Source organism: Rhinolophus hipposideros (assembly GCF_964194185.1).
Source record: "Rhinolophus hipposideros genome assembly, chromosome: 25".
Classification (NCBI taxonomy): Eukaryota; Metazoa; Chordata; class Mammalia; order Chiroptera; family Rhinolophidae; genus Rhinolophus; species Rhinolophus hipposideros.
In genome coordinates this window covers 21,632,317-21,649,928 of record NC_138071.1, presented here as the reverse complement: position 1 = coordinate 21,649,928, position 17,612 = coordinate 21,632,317, and the positions used below count along the sequence as shown (strand labels likewise).

Here is a 17,612-nt window from a genome sequence, read left to right as displayed (position 1 = left end):
GTGGTGTTGTTAACTCGAGTAGCACTAGGTGGCACCATTTGCTCGTGACCAAAGCTTCCTCCGGGTTCCCAGACCCAGCTGAGAAGGAATGGGCTGGGGGGGTAGGGGGTTGCAAAGGCCCACCTGGCTGTGCTTATCTTTTCACATGATCCAAATGACAGTGACTTTAGCATCTCATGTAACCTTGTCCCAGAGCAGATGCCATGCAGGGCAAATACTTGGTCAATAATTCTTTGTTCTAGGGGCAAGGGGGATGCGACGGGGAGGGGAAACTGTCCTGTGCACCGTCAAATGTTTAGCAGCATGTCTGGCTTCTACCCACAGAATGCCAGAAACAACCTCCTTTCCCAATCGTGACTTTAAAACATGTCTTCAAACACTGCCAAATGTCTCCTGGGGAGCAAAGGTATCCCTAGATGGGAACCACTAGGTGCAGCTCCTTGTGGAGGACGGGTCTCTGCTGAGAGCCTTTCAGCACCCCCACCCTCCCACACTCACTTTCTTCGGAACAGAATATCAGAGAAGGGAAACCCCTGCACACACCTGCTGCGGTCTCCCCCATTTCGTCCCCCTGTGAACAGGCTCTGCACCAGTGTGTCACCAGTGGGGACTTGAGCCACCTCCTTGAAAACACCTGGGGCGTGTGTGAAAGTGCAGACTCCCCGGCCCCATCCCAGCCCCCCTGCATTAGGGTCCTTATGGGGAAGATTAGATTCTGCTTTTTTTCCCCCAAGCAAGGTGTGGCCTCTGCGAGGCAGGGCAGAGATTTAAGGCCTGTGGAGGTCAAAGGCTGAGATGAGGGTCTGCGTGGATGTCAGCAGGAGGATGAGGCGGCAGGCTTTGAGTCCACGGGTGCAGCGCCCAGCTCCTAAGTTTGTGTGATGAAAATGTTGAAGAGGGTTCTCGCGTCCCTGCTCGGGTCTGAGGAGATTGTGTAGTCGGCCAGGAGATAGGCAGGGAAGGCGCTAAGAAGCAAGGTGGGGAACCTCACGTCCTCAGCACGGTCCAGAGCCGCCCAATTGTGTTCTGGAATCACGGTGAACAGGAAGAGCTAGAACAGCTTAGACATCAACATTTGTGCCTCAGAAAAGAATTGAAATCACCACAGTCTTGTTCCCTTCCTGAATGTTCAGCTGGGTCTCCCAAAAAGAACAGAAAGGAATGGAAGCATAGAGGGGTATCTGGCATTGCAGGCCTCACACTTGAGACTTTGCCGAATGGTGAATGCTGCAGAATGTCCATGACTTTGTCTCTGCTTTTGTCATCAACACCCCAATCCTTATAAAATTATGAATGCTTTAATTCTTTGTGGGGAAAAAAAAAATGACCCTCCAAAGTAAGGTAGGGGCAAATAAGTGAAACAGATGGTGCTTAGGCAAAAAATTATGTTACTGTGGTATTTGCCGATTTGGTGATCCTTTGAGATTCCCTGACAAATGTCAGAGGTCTGTGGTGATAAATGCCACTTACTCCACAGCACCCCCTAATGGGCCCCACAGCTGCCCTGTCCCAGCCCAGCATGGGAGGTAGAAGGTAGGAGAACACCCCAAGAGGGGAGGGGAAGGGAGACAGAGTGATGGCAGGCAAACACAGGCCTTCGAAAGCCCAGGGAGGACGAAGGAGCCCTGGAGCCCTCAGACTGGGCCCCGCTCCCCTTCCCTTGGGTGGCCTGTGCTGCCCCTCCCTTCCTCTTCTATCCCATACCTCCTGGATGACTTTTGATTGGGACCAAGAACAAACCAAGGCTGGGTTTGAGGTTTGTGTGGGCTGCTTGGCTTGGTTTTGTTTCCTCAGAGGGAGCCAGCAGAGGGTTGTAGTGGGAGGGGAAGGAACTCACGTCCAGCCTTTCGAGGCAGGGAGATAGGGCCAAGGATGGGACTGGCAACGGAGTAAGAGTGGCAGGAGGACGCTGGCCTCCCGAGGAGGGAAGAAGTAGTATGCCCATGAAAGACTGAAGGGGAGCCCTGCTGCTGGCCCCAGTGACTCAGCGAGCTCAGGTCCACACTCAGGCCGGTCAGAAGGGTGAGGAGGATCTTCTCCAAGGGCAGGTCAAGGTGACTTTTCCCTGCTGTAATAAGTTCCTTCCTTGCTCTACTCCATCCGAATATCATGGGCCTAAGCATAGATAAATGATTCCTCTCCCCATGCCAGCATTCAAGATAAAATAATAATAATCATAACATAACCGAACCCCTCATCCATCATCTACTGTGTGCATACCTTTCAGCTATGCACTGGCAGACCGCTGGCAATGAGATTGGAGCGGGTTGCTGTCAAGGGGCTGAGAAGGAATGAATACGTGAGGCAAACACGGCTGCCTGATCTCCAGGGAGTGGGGAGTCAGACGTGTCACAAGGACCTGCACTGCCCGTGCCCTCCACAGTAGGGCACAGGACCGGGACGTAGACTGAATGCCGATCCAGAAATCCCTCCAGAGCCGGTGAGGGGCCCTGGGCACAGCCACTGCTCTCAGGAAACCTGGTGTAACAGAAAGAATGTGGCTGGAGCCAGACAGGCCTGGGCCTTTGCGACCGCAAATAAGGCACATAACCTCCTGGAACTTGGTTTTCCCACCCATAAAATGGTAGGCGTAATATTTAATTGCTCAGGCGCGTGGGGAGAATGACATGACGTGACACATGGAAAGTGCCTGGAACTGAAAAGATGCTCAGTAAATGTTTAGCATCCAAGAGGAATTTAAGTGGAAATTAAATAATTTTTGGAGAGCTGTTCAAAGGCTCTCTCCCTGTCCTAACCAGGCCTGGCCTCTCCCATCCCTTGGTCTGTTTCATTTGGCGAGTAGCTGAGATGAAGTGGGTTCGGTGCTGCTGGCCAGGCTCTGGCAGAGGCCCTGGACCTAAAAGGAGTAGGGAAGAGGGAGGCTCAGCTCCGATGGGGGAGCTGCTCCCCGCTCTTGAACTCCGAGCACACTTGTGCTCTCCGAGACTAGGAAATGAGTAACAAACAGACGCTAACCCAGAGCGCCCCCCACGGCCAGGCCCAGAACAACACCCTTTACTTGCTCTGCTTTAATCCCCACCGCACGACGCTCAGGTGTCTAACGGTTGCTGTTTCCACCTTACAGATGAAGACACTGAGGGTTAGAGGAGAAGCAACCTGCTGCAGAGCTGGATTCGGCCTTCCGAGCCAGAGCCCTTGCTCCTCCACAGGAAGCTGAGGGAAGAGGAGCGCGGTGGGGAGGGGGGGTAAGAGATGCTCTGCAGCGCCCCATAGCTGTGCACGGTGGAAAAGGCAGGATTGAAAATCAAGAAAAATCAACTCTTTCCCCCTCCTCCCACCTGCACCTTTCCTGACTTGAGGCCAGGTGCCACCTCCTCCCCTGCTTCTCACTTGCCATCGTGGAGAGAAACGGGACAGACAGGGAGGGTGGAGTGTCAGGAGCTGGGAGAAGAGAGGACCACTGAGAGGGTCTTCCAGGCTCCAGTGCAGAGCGCCCACCTTAGAGGTAGAGAACCAGGGCTTGGGAACGACCAGGGGTAGCGTCAGCAGGAGCAGGGCCACATAGGAAAGGAGGGAAGGGAGCCATGTGTGGGCCCCCTGCCATGGCCACAAAGCCATTGGATGACCCAAGGATGGAGCAGCCAGCCCTGAGGAGTGCTGGGCTGGGATAGGGGACAGGCAGGCAGGGATGGAAACTTGGATCCCACATCGGGCACCCACATAGCTCATCAGAGTCTGACCGGATGAACTGAGGCAGGAATAGTTTTCTAAAACAAGCTAGTGTCCAGAACTCTCAGAGATGAAGGAATGGCAGCCTGCCACCTAGGAATTGTCACTAAGGGGCTCCCGCAGCCTCCTCTATGGCCTACCTACCTGAGCTGTGACTAGCAATTTGGAAGCCACAGCGTTGTAGGCAACCGGCCGGTTTTGTGCATGGGTTGGGGGAGGCAGCCAGCTGGGCTCTCAGCTCAGTTGTTTTCCATCTGGCATTTTCTCCACTTTGTCAGTTTGCCTCCTGACACCCCAGGACCCTGGGAATAATTAACCCTCAAGAAGCCAAGTCTCTGGTCTTTTTGTAGAAAGTGAAATCCTATTGAATGATGCCTCAGCAAACGAGACAACAATTTAGACGCTTCCACTTTCCAAGAAAATGCTTGGAAAATGCTTGCAGATTTGTATTCTAAACGTTGACCGAGTTTAGTTGAAGTGCGTCTGGCAATGAAGGAGTTTCAGGAGCTTTAACAAGTCCTGGCCGACCTTCAGAAATCTGACAGAAGGAGCAAAACCCTCTGCTAGGGAGACAGAGCTTGGTCCCTGTGACTCTGACATCTGAGTAAATCCTTCAGATCTCAGGCCCCCGGTCGGTAGAGAGGCCTAGGCAGTACCTACCGTTCCTCACGTGCTGCAATACTTTATTTCTCGTCTTTCTCCCTCTGTCCTGCACACCCCTTTGTGGATTAGTAGGCTACACCTCCCTCTCCCTTTTTTCCCCTCCCTTGCTCTTCAGGCCCCTCCTTCTAGGGACCCCTGAGCTAAAAGACAAGAAATGACTCCTCCTGCTATGGAGATGGGCTTGGAGCCTTCCCTCCACACCCATCAATCATCACTGCCAGGTCCGTCTCCCTTGCATCAGGGAAGTCTGCTCAGAAACCTTCCGTCCCCCCACCCCCACCCCATTGTCCTCGGCATAAAACGCTCAGAGCACTTCCAGTACACTCCTGTGGCAGCTGTAAAGCCTGCGGTCTGTGCTCCTGCGTCGTTGGTCCTCGTCAGTGGGGCGGCGAGCGCGCTGCAAGTCCTCCCCTCGCGGAAGCTCTTCCCGCCCGCCCTCCGCCCCCGCGCCCTCGTGCTCCGCGCGGAGGGCCCCTGGGCTGTCCTGGCGTGTGCCCTGGCCGTCAGTGGCCGAGCCGGACTGCAAGCTGCACGGCACCAAGTGCCGCCCGGCGTGTCCCAGCACTCACCCACGCGGGGAACGACCGAAGGGAACCGGAGGCTGGGAGTGTGGAGCCCACCTCCCGTGTCAGCCCGGGGCTGAGCGCCTCGCGCGAAGAAGTCCCGGGCCTGGTGGAGACGGAGAAGGCCACGCGGGGGTCTCCAGCAAGGAAAGGGTTAAGCCGCGCATTTCCCCACCCCCCAAAAGAAGGCGAGGGGAAGAGTCCGGCAGAAGGTCCTGTTTACTGGAGCTGCTCGAGCCCGCGCGGCCCTGGGAGAGGCGTTGCCGTGGCAACGGGCCGGGCGCCCGCCAGCTGCGGATGAGCTCACTGGGGCGGGGGGCGGGGGGCGGCGGCGCGGGGCCGCGGGGAGAGGGCCTGGCCCGCCTCGCACTCGCCCACAGCGCCGGCGGGGCGGCGGGGACGCGGGCGCGGGGAGAGCCCGGCAGACAGCAGCGCGGACGGCGGCCGGCCATGGCGCCCGCGGCCCCCTCCGCCTGCAGCCCCCGCCCGCCCGGGCGCCCCCAAGCTGCGCCTCGGAGCCCGCGGAGCCGCTGCCCGCCTGGAGGTAGGGCCGGGCGGGGAGACGGGGCAGGGGGTGCGTGGGGGGACCGTGGGAGGGACGCGCGGGGGGAAGGGAGGAGACAACCCGGAGCTGGGAAGTGGCTCCTTGCAGACCGCGGACTGGGCTTCCCGTGGGCGGACGTGGGGACCGCGGCGCTTCAGCCCGACCTGCGGGACGTGAGCAAAGTCGTGCGCCCCGCTCGGTCCCCGGGGGCGTGAGTGTGTGTGTGCCCGACTGTGGTCAGAATGTGCAGCCTTGGGAAAGCGAGGAGGTCAAGACGATGGAGTGCGCCTCTTTCTTGCCCTTTTCCCCTAAGAATGGAGTCTGGAGCCTGGGGGGAGTCTCGTAACACAGGATGTCAGGATGTTTAGGAGGGCCACGGAGAACTGGATTCCAACCCCGGGGGACAGCCAGACCTCTGAGGGAATCCTGGCCTTGGGACTGTGGGGAAGCTGGGCTGTCCCCCGCCCCGGGAGTACAGACTGGGGCAAGCCCAGTGCAGCGACTCCACTGTAACCAGCTGGTAGTGGGGAGGGAGCTGGTGGACTCTAGCTGGGGTTGAGATGTACCTAAGAGCCGTGACTTGGCTCATGGTCCAAGTTACACGGGGAATAATGGTCCCGGGTGATGGGGTTATAATAGACATTCTACAGTAATTTTGTTACTAAACTCACACCCTCCCTGGTTACTTCATAACAGGGAAGAACAAAATCCTTTCTGCTTGCATTATCAAATATTAAACACACCAGAGGAGTGGATTAGAAAATCTTTAGGGTGGCTGCCTAGGATGGAGCAGAATCCTTCCAGCAGTCAAGGGCAAACAGGGACAGTTTTTGAGGAAGGGTAGTGGGGCAGCTGGCCTCCAGTCCTTTTGTTCCAGAAGATCCGAACTGTGCCTGTGTCACGTATGTATTGACTTACAGTTCCATGTGCTAGGCTTTAGGAACCGTGATGAAGAAGATAGCTCCCTTCCTTCCAGGAACTCACCATCCTAGTTAGATAGTCAAGCAAAACATTAAAACCAGCCCTGGTCTGGCCTGACGGTGAGTACTGCACACTAAGAGAACCCAGAGCAGGGCCAACCAGCTCCGGAGAGGCCCACAGAGTAGGTAACTGCTGGGGCCAAGCGCTGAAAACCTCGCCACCAAGAAAACAAAGTAGGGAAGGTTGTTTTAGGCTGAGGGAACAGCATGTGCAAAATCACCCAGAGGGAGGGAGGGGAGTGAGTGAAGTGTGGGAGAATCCAGGGTTGAACTGCGCTCTGAGAGTCAAGGAGAATCTCACTGAAACAGGAGTAGTGGGATAGGATCCGCTTGGTGTCTTAGAAAGCTCTGGTCTGGAGCAGAAGAGTGTGGCCTGGTAGAACCCAGGCCGGAATCCCTGAGCACAGGATGACAGCAGTGACGAGGTGGGATGGGAAGATCCCAGAGATAACGAGGTAAAACCTAGTGACAGGCTTGGGCACGGAGCGAGACAACTTAGGCTAAAACTAAGTGCAAAGAAACTCAGGAGAAAGCAAAGCAACAGGAGTTGATATTTTGAATGGCCTGAATTTAGCAGATTACAACACTTGAACAATGAATTTGGCTCTAAATTTTCTGGCAGCTTAGAGACAAACAAAACTACACTGGATCGCATAGTTTGGGATTTTGGACAACAGAAAGCATACAGATTCATTTTCGAAACAAAACTTTTCCTGGAATTGAACTCAACTGAGAATTTGTCATGTAGATCTTTGCGTGAAAACTGAAGAGTGACATAGAAAAAAAAAATGCTCATTGTCTGTGTTACCAAAGATGGGGAGATAAAATTCCACATGGCTGTCTTCCTATATCGTCTTCCTGTTATGACCTGGGAACATTGCGTTTCTGAGACGGACTGAATGTTAGCTCAGGCTTCTGAGCAGTCATGGCACTGGGAGCCGGGGAATCCTATATGGAGGACCCTCTCAAATGTAGAAAGAGGTGATTTCTCTTTTGAGGAAACAGAGAACAAAGCACCCAGGTTGCCCAACCCTGAAGGGTGAAGCAGGCACATGGTAGTGTGGCCCACAGGTTGGTGGGCTGAGACTCTGGTCTGGAGAAGGGGCCAGGTAGGGCAGAGCATGCTGAGAAAGAGGGCATCAGAAACCCTGACTAAAGGGAAACAGAGAGAGTGGGAACAGCATTTGAGGATTCTTGTCCGACAGGCGAGTCCACTTCCCCAGTTGTCTAGGTCTCCCTGCCCTCAGACCTGACAGTATGCCTGCTTCTAGGGGGTGGGGAAAGGGGGTGGGACTCAAGAACCCAGAGATGCACTCAGAGGCCAGGGAGGGTGGGAACCAGGTTTGCTGCAACACAAAGAATGTTGCAGACAAACAAGGAGAGCTGAGAGCTGAGAGTGTCTGCAGACTCAGCCACAATGTCCCAGCCAGGCCCTTCCCTTTGGGTTCTGCAGAAGGGACAGAACCTGCACCATCTACGTCAATGCATTCCTAATGTGCCCTTAAAGTCTAAATATTTCTTGCCAACTCTAGATGTCTTCAATTAACATTGAGTAGCTGGGAGATTCTACTGTCCCTCCATCACATTTCTTGACATGTTTAACTTGGGGTGCACATTAGAATACACAATTAAGTGCCCAGAAACAACTGTTGCCTAGGCACCACCCAGACCAATGAAGTTGAAATCTCTGAGAATGAGACCTGCGCATCAGTATTTTTTATAGGTCCCAGGTGATTTTAAGGTGTAGCCAAGGTTGAGAGTGGCTGTTTTAACAATCACCTAGAGGGCTCATTAGAGCAGGTGATAAAAACTTTAGGTTCCAAAAGCAAGGACCCGAAAGAATTTAAAATTAGAAGCCTGTTACTCATAATGAAATCAACTGGCTAATCAGCCTTCAATATCAAGATCTAAAGCCATCTTGAACAGGTAGAGATGAGGAGACTGATAACAAACACATTTTATGTGAAGGGGTTTATGTGTGTGTGTAGCATTTTTTATACAGAAACTCTAAAAGCATAATTATAAGGCTTCTGCAGTTACATAAGTTTGGTCTAATACTACGGTGTTTTCCTAAAATAAGACCTAGCCGGACAATCAGGTCTAATGCGTCTTTTGGAGGAAAAATGAATATAAGATCCGATCTTATAGTAAAATAATGCACATTTATAGTAAAATAAGACCGGGTCTTATATTCGTTTTTGCTCCAAAAGATGCATTAGACCTGATTGTCTGGCTAGGTCTTATTTTCGGGGAACCATGGTTTTGTATGCATTGCTGCACGTTAGCCCAAACTGAAAAGTTTGCACCTTTTTTTTTTTCACCTGAAACCTTTCTTGAGTGCTGAGCCTTGGACCCATGGGTTCTTTCTACTTCCCTTCTGATATTCAAGTGTATTTGTTCTCTGACCTATGTCTTCTAAATTGGAAAGAAGCTAGGAGAATTTCTTTGCAATTTCACATGCATAAAGTCTCAAACGAAAGGAATGAATCTCTAACGGTTGAATTTCAGCGACTCTGACAAAATAATAGGGAAGCTATATTGAGGTTCAATGACTTTCCCAACAACCCTCAAATATACCTTGCAGGCAGTCACTTCTTTTCTTATGGGCAAAGTTAACCCATCCTCCCCACCCCCACCCCCCATCTGGAACCCCAGCTCCTTTTTTTGCTTCCTGAAGTCCCATGGAATATCTCACAGGTACTCACAAGTGACCACAGCTGATCCCTGCTTGTACCTTATGTCACGCATAGTCTGCTGTGTCCAGGCATGGACCCTTCTTCCTTCACCAGAACCAGAAGGCCTCCAGAGGTACCCCAGACCCCCTTTGAATCTCCTTCATGGCTCCCTAACAGAGGATTGATAGGAATATCCACCCCTTTAATTACAGTGCCTGGAACTGAGGCAAGTGATTAACTCAGTTCTCTACATTTGATGTCCAAAAGAGCAATATATCAGGAAGCCAAAGTCAGACCATCTTTTTTACCCTTGTGGTAAAATCATTGTCTGATTTGGGAAAAACTTTGGCCTCACCATCAGTTTGCCTAGAAGTTAGGCTCTTTACCAGCTGGAGCCCAGAATTGCTTTGTCTTTGGCTTCCCGTTGACACTTTGTCCTAGGCCAGCAGTAGGCTGAAAGAGTGGAAGGCCCGAGACCCCCTTTTCTAACTGGCTGAACTACTAAAAACTGCGTTATCAGTCTTTCCCCTGGCCTCAGTGAAGGAAGGGGTTGAGTCACTCTCAGCAAGCTTCAGAAACAGGCTAGCTTCCCTCGGTGGTGGGAAACCCGGAGCTTCCATGCTCCCCTTCAGAAGGAAATCAGAGCAGATGGAGCTGGAGAGTGGGGTCAGGATGGGAAACGGTGACCTTGCCCTTGACGTTCTTCCATTGTGCCCAGGTCTCCGTGGTCTTCGTGTCTTATCAGGAGGACTTGTCAGTTCAATAGAATATCAGAAGCATTTTGTTGTTTTGTTTTCTTAAAAGGTACACTTAGGATTTTTAAAATTACTTCTGTATATGTACTTCTATATATACAAATATGTGTAAACTATGAAAGTTATGTCTGTTGTATACAGGTAAAGAATAAAATGAGAGTTTACCTCATACTTTCTCCTTTCTCAGAGGTAAATCCTCCTAGGCTTTTTTTTTTTGCATGTATTATATTATGTTGGCTTATTTTTCACAAAAATGGAAGCATGCTATCATAATTGAACAGTATTTTGTGAGAGTAATTCCCTGTGGTGCATACATAGGCCTCTCCTTAACAGCTGCCTAGTGTTCCTTTGTATAGATTGATTTCATTTGGTTCACAAATTATCTCCTTATGAGCAATTGGTTGTTTCTGATTTTAGCCACCGCAAATACTTACCTGCATTCGTTCCGTTATTTCTGTAAGATAAATTCCTAGAAGTGGAATTGCTGGATTGAAATAGATTTCAAAGCCAACCGCACCTTGTGGCCACCCTGGTAATGGGTGGCATTTGGATAAGTCTATCTGTCCCCCCTGCTGGTCCAGGTGCTTTGATGTTCCATCCCATTGCCTCCCGCTCTCCTCTCCCGTTTTCCTTAGTCCCTGGGAGGAGAACCTGAGCCTGAGGAAGGAAGCGGGGTCAGGTGGGTACCCGGGACTGCGTGTGAACTTCTCGTCCCCACTACATGAGTCAGAGGAGATGGGTATTACTGTCCCTGCCTCCACAGCTCACCATGGAAAAAATAATAACGGACTGCCTTTTTCTGGTAAAGTGGAACCATTAAAACAGGATGCTTTTGTAATTTTATCTGTGCTTCTCACGTCCCTGGGAAATACAGGCCCAACCTCCCCAGATGACCAAGCACAGCCATTTGTATGCGATCGTGCAGCCAATCAGGAGTAAAACTGACCATACGTGGTCAGCCGAGAACTTAGGGGAGAAAACGTCGAGCTCAGATCCGGTCACTGGACAGGAGTGATAGGCAGCCTGAGACGTAGACTTTACATTCCCTGCAGCTGGAGGGGACCAGCTCCTCAGCCACAGACTGGGTCAGGGTGGTGGCAGGAAAGGCCCAGGACCTTCCCACAGCAGCTGGCTGGTGCTCAGGCTTCTGCAAGCCGTGTCTCCAGCTCTCGGGCTGAGAGCGAGTCTCTGCTTCGAACTCTCAGCCGTTGGTAAGCGTGGTGCAGATTTGGAATGAAGTGTGTGGTCATCGGACCCCAAGTATCACTCATCTTGTGGTGACTGACATCCTTTACATCTGGTCCATGTCGTCGTCTGTTTGGGACAATCACCAGACATCCACAAGCTCCCAGGACATCAAAAAGGGGCCAGTGCCCTCTGTCTACCCTCCAGCTGCACTGATGCTGCTCACAGGGTGGGAAAATGTCAGGCTGCTTGGTCCTCCCAACACAACGGGGCTTGGCCAGTATAGCACTGTGGGAACAGGCCCGAGAGAGCTCTTATCCCAGGTTGTCCTCTTACCTGAACACAGGACAGCCACGCTCCCTGGCCTGGGACAGAGGAAAGAGATGAGGAAAGGGTCAGAGGGGCTGCTGCCAGGCACACACACAGCCCTCGGTCCAGGCTGCAGTTCACTGGAGGAAAACAGAAGAACGATGCTGCTTTCAGGAAGGGGAGACAGAGCAACTGGAAGAGCCCCCTGAGGCAGGTCAACAGGCTCCTCCCCAGGTCCCTGAAATCTGGCTTCCATCCCTAACCTCCACCCTTAACCACCTGCCAAGCCCTCCCAGGTTACTACTAACGCTGCCTCCCCTGGCCAGTTTGCCGTTCTCACCGTCCTCGAGCTCCCTAAGGTATGGGCATGCCTGACCCAGATCAAGGGTGATGTAGAACGGGCACTCGTCAAAATGCTGAAATGCTTCTGTGCAGGTTGGTAAAGGATCGCTGCCCTGAGCCCTAGAGTGGCCCACGTTCCTGGGGCACCCCCCCCCCACCTCCCAGCCAGATCCAGCCATCAAAGGATTAACAATAAGGCCGTGCTGACTGGCGGGTGTCCCCAGCCCCACCTTTGTTAAGCATTTTGAATATTGCCTCCTCATCTGAGACACCATATTGTTTTGGTTGTCCTAATTGTCTTTGGGGGGAAAAAAAGAGAGAGATTTCACTGCTTCCCTTTCTTCTTCTCATTCAACAAGTATTTATACCACACCCATAGCAGACCAGGATCCGGGTTAGACACTAAAGAGAAATACAAAGAAGCCCAGTGCCTGTGTGCAGCCATCAGACCCCTCTGGCTAGTTGGAAGGCCCAGATAAAGAAACGTAAAGAGAAATGGAGGCAAGAGCTGGGTAACAAGGGCAATGTAAGAATAACCCCATGTTTCAGTTCTTGACTCTCTTCCTCACCTCTTTTAGAGAACTCATTCATGCTCTCAGATTCTCTGGCTCCCTCCAAATTGACATTTCCTGGGTGGTTCTTTCACCAGACCCTGAGATCTTTACCTCTGGCTGCCCACTCTCCATGTCTCCTCTTTAACCTTACCGTGTCGGAAAGACCTAAGGTCTAAGCATATCTTCATTATGTATCCTCTTGATTTTCCAAGGGTAGCAAACCTTAACTCCTTTCTTGCAGAACATCCCCAAACCTAGTCGTCCAACCCTTTCCATCTTCTCCTCATGGTTCCCCACCCATCACATGTTTCAGCACCCCAAACCCCCCAGTCAGTCTGTCCCAGGCAGGAACACCCGTCCTTTTCTTCATGTTCTCGCCTCGCACGCTTTCTCCTTCCCAAGGTAGCTTTTAAGGGCAATCAGACCCTACTTTGAAGCAGTCTACGACTTCCCCAGTCTACGAATTCCTCCAGTTTACCTTTGTTCCATAACATTTATCACTCCTGCAGTTCAGTGTAGTCCTTAAACCAATCTCACACAGTGACTTTTGTTAAACGTGTGTCAGTTTGTCTTGAGCATTTGCAATCTTTGATTGCCACTTGGTTGATTGGGTTTTGTCGATGTACGAAACACCCAAACCTGTAGAGAATTTTTGTAAGAGTTTGAGGACAGCTGCTGGGAAGCAAGATCTCAAATGCTTCCACAAAATGACAATTTTGCAACTTTTATGCATTTGAAATTAAGGAGAGAGGTTGTAAGGAAGATTACATAAATGAAGGTGGGAGAGAGCAAGGCAGAAATTGGATTACTGATAGTTAACGAGATTGTGTGCTCCCTGGAGGGTGGTTATCTCAAAGGTGAATTAACTCGAAGCATGAAAACAATGGGCAGGGCTTGCCTAAGGCAAAGATAAACATTTTACTGAAGAAGTTACAGGCCTGGGGTGTGACTCCCCATCATGACCTGCCCAGTTAGGGATTTATGATCAGATCACCCTGTGAGGTTAGTCTCCACAGAACCCCTATGTCGCCCACAGTTTGTATCTTTTATCCCTAACTCTAGGACAGGGACCCCATATTCGTGTATGACCACGGCCCCTTGGCAGAGTACTGCATTCAGCTCCTTGCTTATCTTATTAATTTCAAATCCTTCTGTGGAGGCTCAGATTAGCTGACTCAAATCCTAAGGGAAAGACCATTTTTTGTATGGCCCAACCTAGCTAAGTTGAAAAACACACATTTCCAGGCATCTCACAACTTCTGAGCACAGAATGCCAGGCCAGTCTAGTAAACAAACAGAAACAGGGCCTCAGGCTGTTAGAAGCCGAAAACAGGAGGGGAGTGAAGTGAGGATGAGCAGGCTGCTGGTCGGGGGAGGGGGACTCCTCACTGTCACATCTGCCCTAGTGCACCCTGGCTTCCACGGAAAGGGAAGGGGGGTCAGCTCTCCTCCGGATTTCAAAACCGCTGTTTACAGATTACGTGGTAACAGCAATTAGGTGTTTGAGAGCGTTTTACAACTTTAGCACACTAGCAAACCGTGCAGCCGGGTAAGCAGCCTAGCAGATGAGGTGAGGAAGTGGAGGTATTATTATTATTATTACTATTATTATTATTATTATTATAAGGTTCCGTATTATTACTCAACCTAGTACTGTGCGGCAGAGTTAGGTTCACTCAACGTGTGTTGAGTGCTTTTCGTAGGACCTGTGTGCAGTGCTGAGTGCTCCACTGGTGCAATCTCATTTAATGGTGCAATCCCACCGCCCGCTTTCAAAGTAGGTGCTCCGACCATCACCGGTTTATAGAGGAGAGAACTAAGGCTTAGAAAGTCACTTGCCCGAAGTCCGACAGCTCTCACATGGCGGAGCTGGAATTTGAACCTGGGTCTGTCTGCTTCCAAAGCCTTTGCTTTTCACCCCCTAGGACGTGCGATCTCTCAAGGCCCTTCCCAGAGCTGGGAGCAGGGCGGGAGTGGCCTCAACCCCCTTCTCTGTCTCTCTCTCAGGGAACCATGGTGCCGGCCCCCGGGAAAGGGGATGGGAGATGACGTCTCTCTCTAAGATTGCTGCCTTTTGTCCAAATGTGCTGGCTGGGAGCCAGGCTGGAAACTCTCTGCTCATGGAAAGAAAGAGAACAGAAGCCAGCAAAAGAGGGTGGGAAAGGGTCTGAGGGGGAGGAAAGGAAGAGGAAAGCAGGAAGGAGAGAGGGAGAGAAGAGGTGGGAAAATGAGGAGCTTGGGACAGCCCAGCTGGAGCCAGAGACGTCCTGCCAGGAAGCAAGCACCACATGGGTCTTCGTTCAGGTGCTCTGTCTGGGGTGCTCTCAGCATCCAGCCCTGGCAGCCACAGGCCCGGGGTGCCAGTGTTCAGGGGCCCTTCCTCCCCTGCCCATCTCCTCAATATTACTGTTTCATGAGGTCAGGTTCAAATAAATGAACATCAGAAAAGCCTCCAGAGGGAAAAGCAAGTTACAAAATGGCAGCCTCAGGGCTGGCCCCGGAAGTGGAGGGGATGGCCAGGCAGGTGGTGCCTTTGGATGTCTGGTACTGGACCTGGAGTCATTCAGCATCTCTGGGGCCTTGGGAAAAGAACAGTTCACCCCTCCAGGCCATGGCCTCCACATCTATAAAGGGGGCAGAAGTAGGGCTGGTGTGAGGATTCAATGAAATAATCTGCATAGAATCTTGCCTCGAGAATAGTAAGTGCTCAATAAATGTTAGCCACTCGTTCATTATTGCAGTTTAATTTGGAGTATGACACATAAGTGTGTGAAACCTTGAATAAAACATACATAAATAACCATTAAAGCTAACCGTAAAAGAGATAATACAAGGTTATTCACAGTTTGTTAAATAATCAAGTGTAGATAAATTAATAACTGCTATAGAAATTCAGGGGACAGGGGAAGAACTTCAGTTTGGGGTGGCCAGGGTGAGTTTTATGGGAAAGTTGGGTGTTAAGCTAGATTCTGAGGTGGGAATATAATAACAACAAAGGGTTAGGATGACAACTCTGTAAAAGAGTACGAACTAAAGCGGGGGGAGTCCTAATACCCTGAAGCCCAGGACTATTTGCCAATAGGACATTTGTGCTGTTCTCTCGCCCACGATATGCACGTGAACGCAGTATTTCATTTACTAAATCCACTCCAGCTGCAAAAATGTTGATCACCGGGTGCCCCGTCATAGGGAGAGGCATCCGGATGTGACCTGCCATAGCCCCCTGCTCAGTCTGTGTCCTGGTGGGTTTGTTGGGGGGGTGGGGGTCTCACCTTCTTTGTGGCTCTGTTTAAGTATCATCTCTCCTTGTTTCTTTGGTTTTCAGCCTCTGTTTTGGGTGGGTTTTTTTTGGGGGGGGTGTTTTCTGTCTTATCCTCAGTCTCGTTTATTTCCTTTAACCTGCTAAGTCTCTTTTCCTCTCCAATATAGGGCAGAGAAGCTCTGAACACTATATTAATTTTTTCTAAAAGATAAGAAAAAGCATTCAGTAGGAGCCAGTGGTTAATATTACCTGGCAGCTGTTTCTTGTTTTGAAACAAGCAAACAAGCAAATGTTTCTTGTTTTTTGTTGTTTTTCAAAAATCTCTCAATATCCAAATAACAAAGAATATTTCTCTTTAAACAAACAAACAAAACAAAACAAAGCACCCCAGAAATCTCTCTGGGTTTCTGAAGAAGTGGGCTTTTCAGCCAACCAAAAAAAGGAACCACCTTTATCAAACGTAATAACTAGTAGACCCAGGTTCTCCTGGGACAGCTTCTCCATAGAAACGTGAGTTACCTGGGGAAGGGAAAGGAATGTGGGGGGAGGTGAATGAGCTCTAGATGGGGCGACTGGAACCTTGGGTCCTGCTCCTGCTCTGCCAACATCCAGCCAAGTGACTGAGGCTAGGTCAGCCACAAAACTCCTGGGCCACACTGTTTCATTTCTAGCCCTGACTTCCTCCTGGTCGTCTTCCTCTGTTCATACTTTGGAGCATCTCCATGCCGGGGGCCTTTCTAGCTTCATTACGTATCTTTTTTCCCCTCTTTGAATTTCCTCACTAGACTGGGGCCTCTAAGAAGAACTGTCACTTACAGGCTGGGTTCCCAGTGCACAGCTGGGTCACGAGGGGAGGGTTGCTGAGGCCAGGAAGATGTGGAAGGCAGGGTCAGCCAGTGCAGGCGTCATTCCCCACAGGGTCCTGGGAGAAGGGGCTCAGCATTTCCTGAAGGGAAATCACTCCCATAAATAGAGGGATGGGAAAAGGATTCCTCCGTCCATCCCCTCCTGTCAACTCAGCTCTTCCTCTGGAGTCCAGATTCTACAGCCTCTTGTAAATGTGTCAGTGTGTGAGTGAGAGAGATGTGATAGTAAGTGCTTTCTTGTCTATCATAGATTGAAAATAAGAACCAAAGAAGACATACATGCCTTTTCTCTCTTTATTTACCCACAGTAACCTCTCATGGGTCCATTCCAATATAAAGCCCGAGCTTTTTCAGTGGGTTTTATTGGGAGGGAAGAAGAGCGTACACCCTCTGATACCATGTCCTATTTAACTTCATTCAAGAGTCCAGCACAGCTTCCTGTAGTAATGCTTGTCGTCTGCTCAGATCCTTAGAAAGGTTAGGCCTCGTGACACTGGCCTTATTAAAACTTCAGATGTTTCCCACAGCTCCAATGTCATGAAGAGTCTCCTATGGGAGGAAAAGGGACTTCTCCATTGCTGCTCTTCTGACTCTCAGTGTAATGGGAATGGTCCCATCACACGGAACCACCTCTGCCAAACCTCATGGGGCTTCAGTTTCCTTAGTAGCTTGTTCAGCTTCAGCCATATGGATGCAGATTTATGTTAAAACTTATACGCAATACTTTCCTTTTTTGCTTTGAGAAAGTTATTTAACATAAATTGAATGTGACACTATGTGTTAGTGGGGATTCTTGTAGTGACTTAAGCAAACCAGGCTATGAAGAGATCCTGTGGAAGCGGTGGGCAGGAATGCAGCCTGGCCTCAAGAGTGAATTGGATCCAGGGAGTCCAGAGACATCTTTCCACTGGTATCATTCTTCTCCCCCACAGCCCAGCTCTCTCTGCTTCCTAGGCCACAGGGTGGAACATGGCTGCCTCACGGTGCCATGCTTCCGTGTTCCGGCTGCTCAGATTAATGCTACTCTCACAGTTCAAACATGGCTGCCCGTGTTCCTGTGACTCCGTGGACGAGGGAAGGGGCAGTTTGCAGAAAAAGGGGCCTCCTGGGGAGGTAGGCAAGTGTGGTGCCTGCAGTATCTACTGCCTGTGTTATGTTTCTTTAACCATTTTGTGTTCATTTGTCCCAACCACTGTGTTTATAAGAATCTTGGTTCCTCAGATG

The 17,612-nt window shown here is 50.7% G+C and overlaps 1 protein-coding gene across 2 annotated transcripts in view; it reads left to right on the top strand.

Moving 5' to 3' along the window:
• Window positions 1-5,319: 5,319 nt before the first annotated feature.
• DENND2A (DENN domain containing 2A) overlaps window positions 5,320-17,612 on the top strand; it is a 76,401-nt gene continuing 64,108 nt past the window's right edge. For both annotated transcript variants that reach the window (XM_081038416.1, XM_081038415.1), the window contains exon 1: window positions 5,320-5,460. The gene's annotated coding sequence lies outside the window, so the exon portion shown is untranslated. The remainder of the gene's footprint in view (window positions 5,461-17,612) is intronic.